This window comes from Tenrec ecaudatus, chromosome 14 (genome assembly GCF_050624435.1).
Source record: "Tenrec ecaudatus isolate mTenEca1 chromosome 14, mTenEca1.hap1, whole genome shotgun sequence".
NCBI lineage: Eukaryota > Metazoa > Chordata > Mammalia > Afrosoricida > Tenrecidae > Tenrec > Tenrec ecaudatus.
In genome coordinates this window covers 42,271,058-42,285,797 of record NC_134543.1, presented here as the reverse complement: position 1 = coordinate 42,285,797, position 14,740 = coordinate 42,271,058, and the positions used below count along the sequence as shown (strand labels likewise).

Genomic DNA, 14,740 nt, shown 5'->3' with positions numbered 1-14,740 from the left:
CATGATTAAGAACAGATGATCCACACAAAGATGACAAAGATGATAACATTATCTGACAGGATCATAAATCATTCATCATAAAATACTTCAATGAGCAATTATGGATACAATTTAAACCAATAAAAATAGAGATACTGAGCAAAGAAATGAAAAATATAAAAAAGAACAAAATGAAATTTTATGACTGAAAATAACATAATTTTATTCAAAAATACTCTAGATGGACTCAGTAACAGAATGGAGAAAATAGAGGAAAGAATTATTGAATCTGGAGTTAAATGATAGAAATTACTCCATTGGAACAGCAAAGGCAAAGTTGATGACACAAATGAGCAGAAGTCAGGGAGCCGTGAAATGGTGACAAATGTCTTGTTTTTCTATCACTGAAGTCTTGGGGAAAGGAGGAGGAGGATAGGGAAAAAATGAAATAATAATGACTATTTTTCCCCAAAATTTGACAAAAGGTTTTAACATACAGATTCAAGAATTAAGCAAATTGCAAAAAAAAAAAAAAATAAACCTAGAGCAATTGTTGCCAAGCTACATCATAGTGAAATGTCTGAAAATGAATGACAGCATATACAAATATACCTGGAAAATATCCAGAGAGAGAGATGTTCTACAGTACCTTTAAGAGAACAGTTTAAATGACAGAAGATTTCGCATTAGAAGCCATATAGTTCAGAGAAAGTGCTATGTTTTTCGAGTGCTGGTTAAAAAAACAAACAAGCAAAACACAACCATCATCTGAGAATTCTATATTCAGTGATAATCTCACTTGGGACTTAAGAAGAAATCAGGACATTCTTGGATGAAAGAAATTTTAGAAAAAAATACTTCCAACAGATTAAAAAATAGCTAAGGGAAGTTTTCTGGACAGTAAGAAATTATAAAGAAATTATAAAATGACCTGTTTTTATTACTTTATATTTATATTTTTTGTTTTACTTTATAGAAATGAGAAAAACCTGGTACTTAACTTTGAAGTGAATATTAAATTTACATGATTAAATTTACGACTCCTTTTAAATAAGTTTTGAAGTCTATCATGACTACTGGGAACATCAGTGGCAAATAGAGAGAAGCTCACATTTTGTTTAATCCGTTGAATTTTTCCAAGCACTTCCGCGGCTCTTCACTCACCTGATGAGTCCCCAAACTACTTCCGGCTGCCCACAGAATAAAGTGCCGAGCAACAGGGGTATGGACGAGAAGAGACGCTCCTGGCAACTCCACTATCACAGACGTGTCTTAGTGGCTGCCGATGTGCCCAAGGACAAGCCCTTTCCAGCCCACGCACATGAAAAACAAAATCCAATGCCATCGGGCTACGAACAGGAACAATTTATTCAAAAATTGTGCAAGGCACCCTAAGGTCCGGTCCACGTTTTTTTGAATAGCTGGCTTTTTTTCAAAGGGTCAGTTCAGTGCGTAGACCTGAGCTGCACATTGAAATGTTTGCTGATGGGTTGTATGGCTCCAGGTGTCTCTCATTTATAAATCATGGCCCTAGATATAAAAAGGGGTGTCAAGAAGCTTGTGGGAGCATTCTATTGCTTTGGATTCCATTTTGCCACAACTTTTTTTTCCAGGGGAGAGCGCGAACGCAGTTCCCCGCTACCACAAATTATGCAGTCGAGTTTCCCACATTTGGGGAAATCGCAGGGGTCAGCACATCCGGAGTGCAACGGATAAGCCTCACCCTGGAAATACCACCTTCGTGATCATGGTATCTCCCCTGCAGGCAAGTATTACCACCAACTTTTTTTTTAAGCATCATGTACATTTTGTTTTTAAATTGAAATATTATTATAGTTGGTGACATTGAGCCAGTCCCGACTCATAGCTACGTTCTGTACAACAGAATAAAACACTGCCCAGCCCCAGGCCACCTGGATAACCATTGCTACAGTTAAGCCCAGGTGGGCAGCCACTGTGTTAGTCCATCTCCCTAAGGGGCTTCCTTTTTTTGGCCGACCCTCTACTTTACCAAGCATTTTGTCTCTTCTCACTGACTTGTCCTCCTAATAATATGTCCATATTAGGTAAGAGGATATCCTGACACCTTACCTTCTATGGGGTATTCTAGCTGTACTTTATCCAAGGCATATTTGTTCCCAAATAGATACAGTGAGTTTAAAATGTCATCCACAAATAAAGACACACACACACACACACACACACACACACACATTTGGGCACTGGAGAAGAATTGAATCAGGTAAGATCTAAAGTTGTGCTTCACGCAAGCACTTGGGTTTCTGTTCTTCACACTGCTGGGCTAATACGCACTCTGCCTTTCAGCCTTGCTCTAACTCAAGAGTGTAGATCAAATCCCATCCTCAAATGGATGTCCTGTTCAGCGCTGCTCCGACAGCTCTTAGTTGGCACAGAGTATCATGACTGGAGGGTGCTTAATATCAAAGTGAGAGAGCAAACATTTTGTGTGACACCTGTTTTTTAAAGGGGAAGTAAAATAACGAGAAGAACATTTCATGTGGTTTACCACAAAGCTGTATTTTCAGCTGTAATTGTTTTTGTTACTGAGTTTAATTAATACAGATCTATAAAATGCTTTATTATATTCTGAAAATGGTTCTTTCTCAATTGAATTATGATCAGAGAACTTGAAAGATAGCAATTTGTTACTGTGTGTGGTGTGTGTATGTGCGTGTGTGCATGTATGCTTGGTTGTCAAGAAGAGAGAGCAGTAAGGAATAAATTCTAATTACTGGTACTTACTGTGGAGATTATCCTTTGACTTGGATGATCCTTCTAGCTAGGTGGACTCATTCTGTCCTTGACTTGTTTCTAATTGAGCTACATTTATAGAACTCTGAAATTATAACTAAATGCATCCAGACAGAGACAATCTTATCCAGTTGTCCTGCAATGACCATGTGATCCTTTGAAGAAAAGCGTTGGTGCTTTTAGTGATCTATGATAGTACATCCCTTCAATGGGTGTTTACTTAGAAAAGATCTTCAGTTCTCAGATAACTATCTTCCCTTAGTGAACATTCAGCTCTTGTCTAATGGTCCAAGGATGAGTGGCATAACCATTTCTGGCTTTTTCCCTAAAAGAGAGCAAGAATGAAATATATTCCCTATTCTCCTGTGTCAAGTTTTCCCTTTACACCTCTAAATTTCGCAGTCAGGCACAAACCCATGAATATTCAGAGAATAAAATTTTGATCGATTCATAGAGTTATGAGACTTTTAAAGACTTCACATTTTAGGTGTCTCCAAAATTTTATGTGTATTTGATTATATATCTTTAATAAGAGATTGATATCTTGCAATTCAAACAATTACATTTTCTTGTTGTTAGGATGATATAATTTTAATTTTATTAGGTACAATACACAAAACAATTTATCAGAAGGGAGTATTGTAAAAGCTTACGATAACAGTAGAAAAACCAATATATCAAAAGATTTTCTCTCCAAATCCATTACATGGTTATTGTATTGGAAATTTTGCATTTATTAAACCAAATTCAAGATAACAATTTCCAACAAAGACTCAGTTCAAACATGTTCCATAAAAGCACATTTTATTCTGCATCATGAAAATATATTCACATTTAAATAAAATGTGGGGGAAAAAAATCAAAGTTAATCCTCCCTGATGAAATACAGTTTATTGTGCTGAAACCCAGAATTATTTTGGGTTAGAAACTTCCACCTGCCAATTCACTTTTTTAAAATGACCATTCGTGAAAGAGACTTAAGTAAAATGATAGTCTTCATAAACTTCTGAGAATCAATTGGACATTGATCACAAAATTCAGGAATCTACCCTTCCAGTCATAGAGCTAAAATATTTTCCCAAACCCTCTCAGCAGTCAGGTGATGACAGATTCACAGTACATACAAACACATTCTCCACATTGCACATGCGTTATCTTTATCTGCTTCACACGGATGAAGCGTGAAAAGGACAGACAGTTACTGCGTGGCATAATGGTATCAAACCCATCCTTTCCTTCGTCAACGCATGGATCAACTCAAGTGAATGAATCCATAAAGGCAGAAGCCCTTTCAATACTCCCACGAAGATCATTGCAGTGGCAAAAACAAACAGCAAACAAAACTATAGAAATTACAAAATGTCCCGTAGTCATATCAGCGTCATCGTCAGCTATGTGCATTATTATACACGAAATGTATCATCTAGTACGAACAAAATCACAGAATTCAAAGACAAACTATAGCTTTCGCTATATCACCAATACATACATTTTAACTTATGGTATCTGTTGTACAAGCTTTCTAGAAGATACTGCATTCTCAGCAAACTACACGGTATGTTTTAGGAAGAACACGGTTCCCATTGTATGAGAGAATCAGTGAAGGGATTTGTTCCTGATATGAAAATGCATGCCCTTCTTCCTGGGTCGACTGTGAATGAGTTTAAGAGGGAGGCTGACTTCTTAATGCTGATGTCAGTGCTCCCAAACACAAGGAGATGTAAGCAAGGATTTCATACCTTCTCTGAAAAAAACAAACAAAACGATCATGAGGATTAGAATGTGCAAATATTCCCTCTGATTATTAGCAAACAATCCTTGCCATTACTTTCCTAACTATGAAATATATTATATAAAACCTCATTTTCAATTAAAGTGTATATGGAATTTGGGCCAGTTTCTATTACATTCTCTGTAAAATTGAAAATGCCTGACAGTGGCATTGGAATGTAAATGTATGCCCGGCTGTCAGAGCTGAGCCTCCCAGTTTAGGAAAATGAAACTCTCTCTGACACAGGATCCAAAATGAATCTTTCTCTGGGATGATTTTGCATAGTTGGCTAGCTGTTCTTCCTGTTTGCTCAATCACAGTCACATCAGGAATCTTTTTCGCCATACTTTGGTTGGAAAACATTGTCACGCTACGGCACCGAGAGCTGTCTTTTAAAATGGAATCCTACGATGTTTGGTTCACAAAGTCAGATTTCTACCACTCAGTTGAAAGTTTGAACTGAGAAGTAAAAGTTACACTTTAGCATCTCAAAAATTATTTAGCAGACAATGAAGTTAAAACACTTGACAATTAATTGCTGAAATGCATTATTATGAATAACCAGTTTAGAATATTTGGACATCCAGGTGGATATTTTGGTCTCGGTTGGTCTGTTCTTCCAGTAGTCAATGATTTTGCAGGAGAAAGCTCAGTCAGATCATTTGAATTCTGACCCATCAAGATGCAGCCCAGACAGCCAAGAGCTGAAAGACTTGTGGGCCCGAAGAAAAGATTCTAGGCTCATTGGTTCACCCGGGAGCGTTCACATATAACTTTTCAAGGTTTCTAACTGCTCCCTAATATCTCATCATAAACTTCAGGTTTGTCATGGTGGATGATCTTAAGGATGGAGACAAAAATACTGTTAGCAAGGCTCCACCACACACAGGGGGGTTACACTCAACGGGAGCAATTGCCTCCTATTTCTTTCTCCCCAATTTTTCTCAGTTGTAGTTCTGACCAGAAGTTGCACCATTTGGTCAATCGTTCTTTGATCAAACGCCTTTAAACCTAGTTCAAGTCAGGTTCTAATTTAAATAATAAGGAATCCGTTATTCAAAAGGCAAGGATAGAAGTGAGCTAACCCTCAAACAAAACCAAACAACAAACTCATAACAAATCATGCGGGTCCAAAGCAACCTTCTGTGGGTTCCCGAGACTGTAACTGTTTCCCAGAGGAGAGAGCTCAGTCTGTAACCTGCTGAGCTGCTGGTGGTTTTGAACTGCAGACCATGTGGCTCACAGCCCAGCAGGAAGACCACTACACGAGCAGGGCTCCTGAGCTAACCATGAAGGCATTGAGTAATGCCGCTGGCGTTCTCTACAGTTCCTTGAAAAAAGTATGATAGCGCTTTCCATGGCTGCTGCTGTTTGTTATTTATTATCAAAATCAAAATCAAATGATGATGGGGGAGGACCAAAGGGTGAACTTACTTTCCTTATCTGAAGACATTTGCCTTTAAAATGTGAAAGAGTAGAACAAACTAATCACATTCAGAATATTAACATTTTTTTTCATTAGAGAAAATTATTTAAAATCCCCGAGTGTATGCAAAGAGCTCGTTAAATCTGGAAGAGCACACGCTGCTATTCTAAGTAGAAATAGTTCATTTAGATAATGAATTTAATAGAGCTTTGGCCAAGAAATCAACGTCAGTGCGATCGATAAAACTATCTGAACAAGAGACTTAAAATTTGGTGGATCAAAAATAAATTTTGTAAATAAAAGTCTTTCTAGAGTCTCTTTCAAATTTCAATATTAAAAATAAATACCAATATAGGTTTTAAATCCTGAATGTCTCTGGACTTCCTGAACGATCATGCACCATACTTCAAGTGGAAAAGGAAATGTTAATACATGGGATTGCATATCAAACTTGTCTCTTTCAACTACTTTTTATGATTTACTTCCATGGATGCCCTTCAACTGTAGGGAGGAGTGGGAAAAATACCATTATTGAGACAGGGTCACATTTTGTTTCTAAGAGTCATGATTCCAACCTGTGTCATTTATCTCGACCTTTTGTAAACTCCAAACATTCAATAAAGAGAACCAATTTTAAAAGATTATCCAAATTAAAACATATCTAAACATAAATATGTTGGGACTCCTGGAACACGTAGTTGGACTAATACTCTCTGTAATGTCCGCCTCCTTTAGGGTTGGGGGCTTTCTGTCTAGGATCTGATGACCTGTGTTAAGACAAATTCCTTAATCTCACGGAGGTGTTGTAAGGGTAAAATAAGAGAATCTAAATAAATTCCTTAGCATAATGTAGAATGAGCATTCTATAAAAGTAAGCTTAATTAACTTCTAATTTTGAGAATAAAAGAGCAGATAAGTTTTAATCCATTTCTCTGTAGTCTTTGCATGTTTCATCTTCTTGGTTTGAAGTTCAAATGCCCCAGGGCCCTCACTTATAAGGAACAGAAGCACATTTGTCTCAATTGTAAAAATTAAGAAATATAAAATCTTAAGTTATAATACTGAGTGATACTTTTATAACATCACATATTAGGTATTAAAATGCTAGCTCATGGCCCCCTTTTTCTACATAACATTATTCTGAATTTTAATTAAAATCTAAGGCCAATAGCATATTTTAGTACCATCTTTTAAAGTGTTTACATAATATAACAGCTTACCTAATTTCTTTCCTAAAATAATTTCTCAGTTAAGTGCTTCCCAACTCCATTATGAGATCTAATAAATCTAAATCCTCTATAAAGAACGAAAAGTTCCCTCTCTTTCTTTAAGTGGGAGAGTGGGAGATGTGTCTAACTGTGTGTGTGTGTGTGTGTGTGTGTGTGTGTGTGTGTGTGCTCTCACTTGTGCTCCGAAGGGATTTTAGCAGTGGAGGGCAATCATGCTATGGTGAAGAATTCCACAGTTTCAGCAGCCTTTGGACTTAGATGAGAGATTTATTTCTGCCTTCAAGGGATGCTTGAGATCTAATTATTTTACATTAAATACTTTGAGAATTAGGCTCATTAATAATAACTAACAGTGGCACTGTTATTTTTGATTTATTAAATATAATTATGCATCTTAATTCCATTAATCACTTTGCTAATATAGTGTTGATATTTTTAGCACATCTTACCTGTAGATATTTTATGACACCATTCTTATTTTTACTCGAATCTTTAGAAATTTCAGATATTTTTAGTCACCGTAACTTTATAATAAATTCCATTAGTCTGAAAAACAAAATTAAAGACCACGATTTCAAATTTCATAGATGCCTAATTATTTCCAAGGTAGAAGGGGATCTATGGCAGGGGAAATTTTCAATTTTGAAAGCAGTTTGTGGGATTTAGTACTGGTTTGGTTTAAAACATGTCATGGATGGAAACTAAAAGTATGAAACGTCAGAGTAAATACTTTTCCCCTAACATAAGAAAAAAAACCTGGCGAGTTTTAACTTTTAAACAGACTGGAGAGATCCTGTATGGTGCCAGGAGTTAAGGGGTTAACTCTACTGAAAAAGCTGGCAGTTCACCTGGACCCAGAGGCACCTCTGAGACAGCCCTCTAGGTCTGAAAGGTTCCAGCTTAAAGCCACTGGAGTGGATCTACTCAACACACACACACTTTCCCCATAAGGAAGAACTGAGTCAGCAGCAATGACCACCGCCACTCACAAGTTCAATAACTCCTATACCCGAGGAAAGAAGTACTAGTGAAGTCATGTTTCCAGCATCTTTTAACTAAGCTAGAAGGGGGATGTAAAACCATCTAGATTTGGAGCGAATTCTTAGTAAGACAAGTTGGGTAAAAAAATCGAGAAGCTAACAGAACTGTGAATTTGAGGAAATCAATAGACAGCTTTAGAGAGAGGAAGAGTAACTGGCAAATGGCAACATGAAGGAATCTATTAGTTAATATTCAACTGGTGCTCATTAAAGCCCCTTTAAATGAGAGTGGTTCTATAGCTCCATGGTTAAAAGTGAATGTACATTTTTCATAATTCATTGTGGGACTGGAAGCATCTCCCCTAAGCACTTTAGTGCTTATAGATAAGACAAACTGATATTAAGAAGAATGAATGCAACACAGATATGTTCTGATTTGCTTCTTGTTCAAGCTTAGTAATTTACATTATTTAAAGTTAAAATGTTTCACACTTCACCTTGCCCTTGTCTATTGTTTTGCCTCTAGGGGTGCCAATGAAGAAAATAAGCTTTAACTCAAAAGAGAAAGAAAGGTGGATGGTAGGCTTTTTTTGCTGTCTCCGATGCCCGGATCCTTCATCCTTTGTTCTCCACTTTTATTTATTTCATTTTTGATGACTCATGTCAGACAGCTTCAGACTTAGCCAATCCTTTTAATTGAAAAGGCTCCACACAATTATACAGAACAGTCAGTAAACCTAGAGAAAAGCAATGTCCGTCAGTACATCTGGGATAAAATGCTAAAGCCACTGCGGAGACTTGATCTGACGGCACTCACAGGCGCGGCAACAACCTTGCCTGTCACTGTTGCTGTGCTTCAGGTTCGTGGCGTTAATTTGGGCTCATGTGACCTGTGCCAAAGCAGAAGTGCCCACGCGCCTTTGAGGCTCTCCTCTGTATGGGAGCAGATTTCCAAGGCCTCGTCCCTCAGGGTCACTGGGCAGATTTGAGCTGGCAAATGTTGGGTCAGCAAGGTGAGCACTCACACTTTGTGCCCCCGGGGCTCCTCCTGCTTAGATTTACGGGTCTGTTCTGGTTCTGAACTCCCACTTACCCATGCAACCTGGCACCGCAAGCCTACTTGAAACCGAATCGTTCTTGGGGTGCTGATTGTACAGTCCCATATGCATCATCTCTTGGTGTTCCCTTTTTAGGCTAAGATGATTATTGCTTTAAGGCCAAATTAATCTGTACTGACCCTTAAAAAGCAATCAGATGCATGCTTCAGTCATAAGAGTTTTTGTTATGTAAACTGCTAACAGCAATTCACCTTGAAAGGACAAAATTTACACTGAGACTAGGTTGATTGGAAATATTTATTTACATATGTGTAGGATACTTATGTAATATGGCTATTAGCTGGGATGCCATGAGCCTACACAGTGAATAAAAATATAAATGTTACCAACACTGAGCAAATAAATAGAAAAGATCACAGCGGATCATAAAAAAACATGTTGATGACGACATAGATCTTGAAATAGTCTAATTCTTTTTCCAGAAAGATATGCATAGCATTATGCACCAATCTTTCTATTATTTGGTAAATTCAGTCTGCTTAGAAAATAATGTCTAGTGTCTAATTGATAATAATGGTTTGTAAATTCTGGTTCCATAAAAGGATTCACAAAACCCAATAAAACACTCAAAGAGTTCTTCCACTGTATAAAATATCCCTGATTCTATGTGCTATTTTATTATTTTTAATTACATGGTCATGAAAAATGTAGTGACTGCTAGTTTGAATGCATCCCTTACAATATAAAATTATCTCTGAAGAATAAACAGATATCAAAATTATTCTCATTTTTTAATAATCAATTGTGTAAGCGTGGCTCATGGCTACATTTGAACACATGTGTGACTTGAATTATACATTTTACTAATCATGTCTCCTAACTTTAAAAAATGCTAACACAGGACAAAATAACATTCAATGCCACTTAAGTTGTTTTCTCTTTTAAGCATTTCCCCCGATTCAAGATATACACTAAAAACATTACTGCAACTGAAAATAATTCTTTCAAAATAAAAGATTCTTTTTATAGGAATATGTGGTCTAGCACAGGAAGTAAAAATATAAATGTTACCAACATTTAATGAGTAAATGGAAGGGATACATTGGTCTTGGGTGACTCATGATTAATTTTAAGTAAGAAATGGAAAGATGAACTACTCCATGCTTTGAATCTTTGCAACTACATTGGCTTTACCCCACAAAATTGAACATCTCCACTAAGCAATGTGACTAAGTGGAAAAAGAGAGATCATAAAATGTACCTAAATCTTTTTTTCTCTCTCTTTCGTCTTGCCTTCAAAAGACCTTCATTGTCCTACTTTCTTCCATTAATATTTCTCAATATTTGGATCGTTTTCAAACCTTATGACTTATAATTATTTTTCCTCACACCAGATACCAGAAAAATCCTGCCTAAACCCTGAAAGAATTTTCTGATATAAAGTCCATCTAAGTTCATTTGCTATGAGAGAAAAATATTACCTTACTGTGATTTCCAACTGAGAGGCAGATGGCATTCTCGTGCCTAAATTGTCATCTTGGTATAAGCAGAGGGCAGTGAGTTCTCCATTTTACTATTTATTGGTGAGAAAATTAAAGCCCCAGCATACCAAAAACATACCCCTAAGAAACCAACACCTGCTAGATTTCGGTGTCAACAGACTCAGACTTCAAACTCATTCCACAATGCTTTAAAAAGACTGGTATTGTTGGTCATTTAAATTCTCCTTTCCACAAGAGCCCATGATATATATATTGATATATATTGATATATAATCAATCACTACACATAGCAAAAAATCATTAGCGCACAACACACATAAGTACAACATAACCAAATCTTTAAGTTACCCATCTATGAGAAATACTTTATAGATAAATTTCCTTCACAAAGTTGTGGGAAAGAGACTCACAGAAAGTAGCTTAAAATGGCTTAAAAGATCAAAGTAATACAAGAGTTTGGAATGAAGGATGTAATAATAATTTCACCAATCCAGCCACTGGGCCCTCCAGTCCCTGTCCTGAAGATTAAAGTTTTTTAAAAAGCCTTCTAAAATAATTGAATTATTCAAAAGAGAAATCAACTGATCCAGATCTCACAGGTGAAGAACATTTTCTTTTGAATGTTAAGAAAGCTATAATTTGTATTTGGGCTCCAAGAAGATCACTTTATAAAACTATATTGTATTTGGTAAATATTAATATTTATATTAAAGTCTTGGGTGGGCCAGGTATTTTTTCTAGGGGGCATCAAAAATCCCTCCTCCTTTTTACCCCACCCTCACTCTTTATACTGCTCTGAGTCCCACAAAGTTAAAAAACAAACACCTGAATTCTTCAGACACTTGTACCAACAGACTAAATGTGAGATGGAACCAATGTCATAATTAAAAAAAATTCTATTTTAACAAGGAAGTATGTGCTTGATATCATTCTAAGTATTATTGATGTCATTGTGAAGAACGCGCAGCCTTGTTGTTGTACTCTCTCCTTTGCGTGTCTATTAGCTTTGCATCATTAAATGTGATCAACTGGATCACATTTAGAGCAATAGCATCCTAGTAATGGTTGATAAAACTTTCCTGTTCTGCTTTATATAGCGCATTTCCAGTTTGTCGACTTTCACTAGGATGGGACCACCACCTGCCCAGGGTTAACCTCAAACCAAGTCATATATTATTATAGGAAAATATTGAAGGTGTTTGAGTTGCTTTGGAAAGTGTTTGGATTTTAAATACATACCTTATAACTCCTATCAGTACATTGTTCAGAAATATACTAATTTTTTAGAAATGTTTTTCCTGGATGCTCCAAGAACATCTACACAGTGTAAGAATAAAACATGCACTTGTCTGGTCCCCAAGAGAGAGTCTATGATGGTCTGTGTCCGGATGGAGGTAACGCGGGAACAAGATTGCCGCATTATTGTTCATATTACAAGTGTACACCCTTCATCCAAATCTGGGTTAAGTTCAGATGGTAAGCAGTGCGGAATCTGGGAACCTAAAAGACTACTCTACGTACAACATTGGCTGAACACATGCGTTCATGGTGAAACAGCAGAGTGCGTTCAGCACATCATGGTCATGCACACAGAGAACGGAGGGGGCTGGCAAACGGCACATTGGTCGCTGCGCTATTACTAAGCAATCAATACTGTTTCCTCTTGCGTGACAACCTGGAGCAGTTCAAAACTATCAATGCTTCTCTCCCACAGATATGAACAATAAATATTCAATTGGTGAAAACATTCCATCAATGTCAGAACACACTGCAGATTTGCACCACTAATATGCAAAGGCATGAATTGTAACTTAAAACTACTCTGCTGTCTCATAAATAATTCTCCTATAAATTGACAATGTCTGCACTCAGATTAATTTGCCTATTACTTGACCTTTAAAAGTTTAACGCTAGTTATCTCATAAATAGCTAAGGAATTAGAAAAATACCCTGAAATTCAATAAATGCTAGAAGTCAAGAAAAAGTACCCTCATCACCATGAAATTCAGGAAATCTCAACTTCAAGTCCAATTCTTTACACCCCAGTTGCCTTACTTTCTTGTGCCAGCAGTAGTTAGTGTAGCGTAGAATGGAGAGACATGCCCCCTGAAAGCCATCATTGTTCATGGAAGTGATGCACACAGATGAGGGGAAATGGAGCCCATGGTGCAAAACACATGTTCTGAAACTCTGGGTTTCAAGAGGCACATCTTTTAGGCATGTGAGAAGTTCTGATAGAAATTCTGAAATAGGAACTGTTTTATAAATTAGTTTACTTTTGCCTTTCTTCAGGCTGATGCTAATAGCTTGTCTTTCAGATCTGGTAGTTTCCATCAGGAATGTTGGGAGATAATTACAAAAGCTCATAAAAGTGGTTACAATAGACTAAAATATCTTCTTTAAATTCACTTTCTTTTTATATATTATTAACACATATGTACAGATGATACAACGATGTACAAATTACTGGTGTACATTTTCAACTTGATGAAAACAGTAGCTTAGCCACTCCACTAATGAATGTCATGCAGGTACCAATTAAAGATGTCTCTCTGATTAACTTCAGAAATATGCATTAGTCAAAAAGAATGGATTCTTCTGGGTTCATTCAAATGAACATGCATTCTGTTTTTAATGTGTACCACTCAAGAGACTAGCAATATGCAACTTTTGTGAAGACTCTTTTAGCTGATAATAGGCACTTTCTAAGAAGAGGGTTTGCGACCCAAAAGACTACAAAATTCAGTCTTTGTACCCTCCTTTCAGTAAGTGGATCTGCCTGAGCCGCAGTAGTCTATTATGTCTACTCAGCAGAAGTCCAACAGGAAAACTGTGTGCAAAAAAGCTTTAGAAAATTGTAACCCGAGTAACATTATAGAAAAGCACTTATCTGAATTGAGCGACTGAACATTGGCTTTGTGTTTTTAATAACCTTTCATGTACGGTTTCTACCAATCGTAAGAGTCAGACGTGAACAATACCATAACTGTCTTTCATTCTACAGCGGTGCCAGATACACCTGTCTAGGTGTTTACATTCCTTTTTACTTATTGTCATTACCGTTAATGTTCTATGTGATCACTAAATGCCTTCTTTTGAAATTCTACGATGCCAATAGCTGTGCAACTTCACCCTTGAACAAGGTTTGGAAACACAAATTTAGAACAACGGACACCTTTGGAAAATCAGTGTCTCAGATACACTGTTGAAAGGCCCTTCTACCCTGTGGTGCAGTATTTCTATAATAATATACACTACATTAACAGTTTAGTATTCATGGTGTTCAAGTCAGCTTACAAGATGGCAGCTGTTCTCCAAGACGGAGGGAGTAGGAATTTCCTTATGTAAGAGTTAATGATTACTATTTAAGTATAATGTGAAAACAGGAGACGTACAGTTGAGAGAAAATGCAATTCATGCACAAAACCCATAAGAATAAATTTTCAATATCCCACACTGCTATCTGGTTTAGGCAACAAAACAGAAAATTTAAGTGGAGCAAACATTGCTGGCAGGGGAAAATAATCTAATGCTACATCTCAGAAAAATATCCTATGGAAAGAGATCATTAAAATGGTGCTAACAGTTAAAAATGTTGAGCTTTCATTGGCATTAATCAATAATTTAAACTTAACAGAACATTGAGAAAATGACAGTTTGATATACTCAGCCTGAGATCAAATTTGTCGTGGCAACATTGGCAGGTTGGACCCTGATTCTTCAAATAGTACATTGCCTTGGATAACAAAAATCATCCTTTTTTATTATAGAATAAAGATTATAAATCAATGTCAAGTGTGCATGCAGTCAACTGCATAATATACAAGCAATATCTATGATATTAGTAATCATCTTCTTTGGCAAGCCAGAATCCAGCTGGACATGCAATATGTACATATCAAAATCCATATTGTGGTCATCATATTGAAAGCAAGTGAAAATATAGATGTATATACCATATATACACGTATGTATATAGATGTATATACTGCTGTAATATATTAACAAATATATACGTATATA

At 36.6% G+C, this 14,740-nt stretch overlaps 1 non-coding gene across 1 annotated transcript; it reads right to left on the bottom strand.

Annotated features, from left to right (window-relative positions):
• Positions 1 to 1,589: 1,589 nt before the first annotated feature.
• Positions 1,590 to 1,752, bottom strand: LOC142427181 (U1 spliceosomal RNA). Its single transcript, XR_012779993.1, has one exon. It is a non-coding gene; the product is annotated as a U1 spliceosomal RNA (small nuclear RNA).
• Positions 1,753 to 14,740: the final 12,988 nt, after the last annotated feature.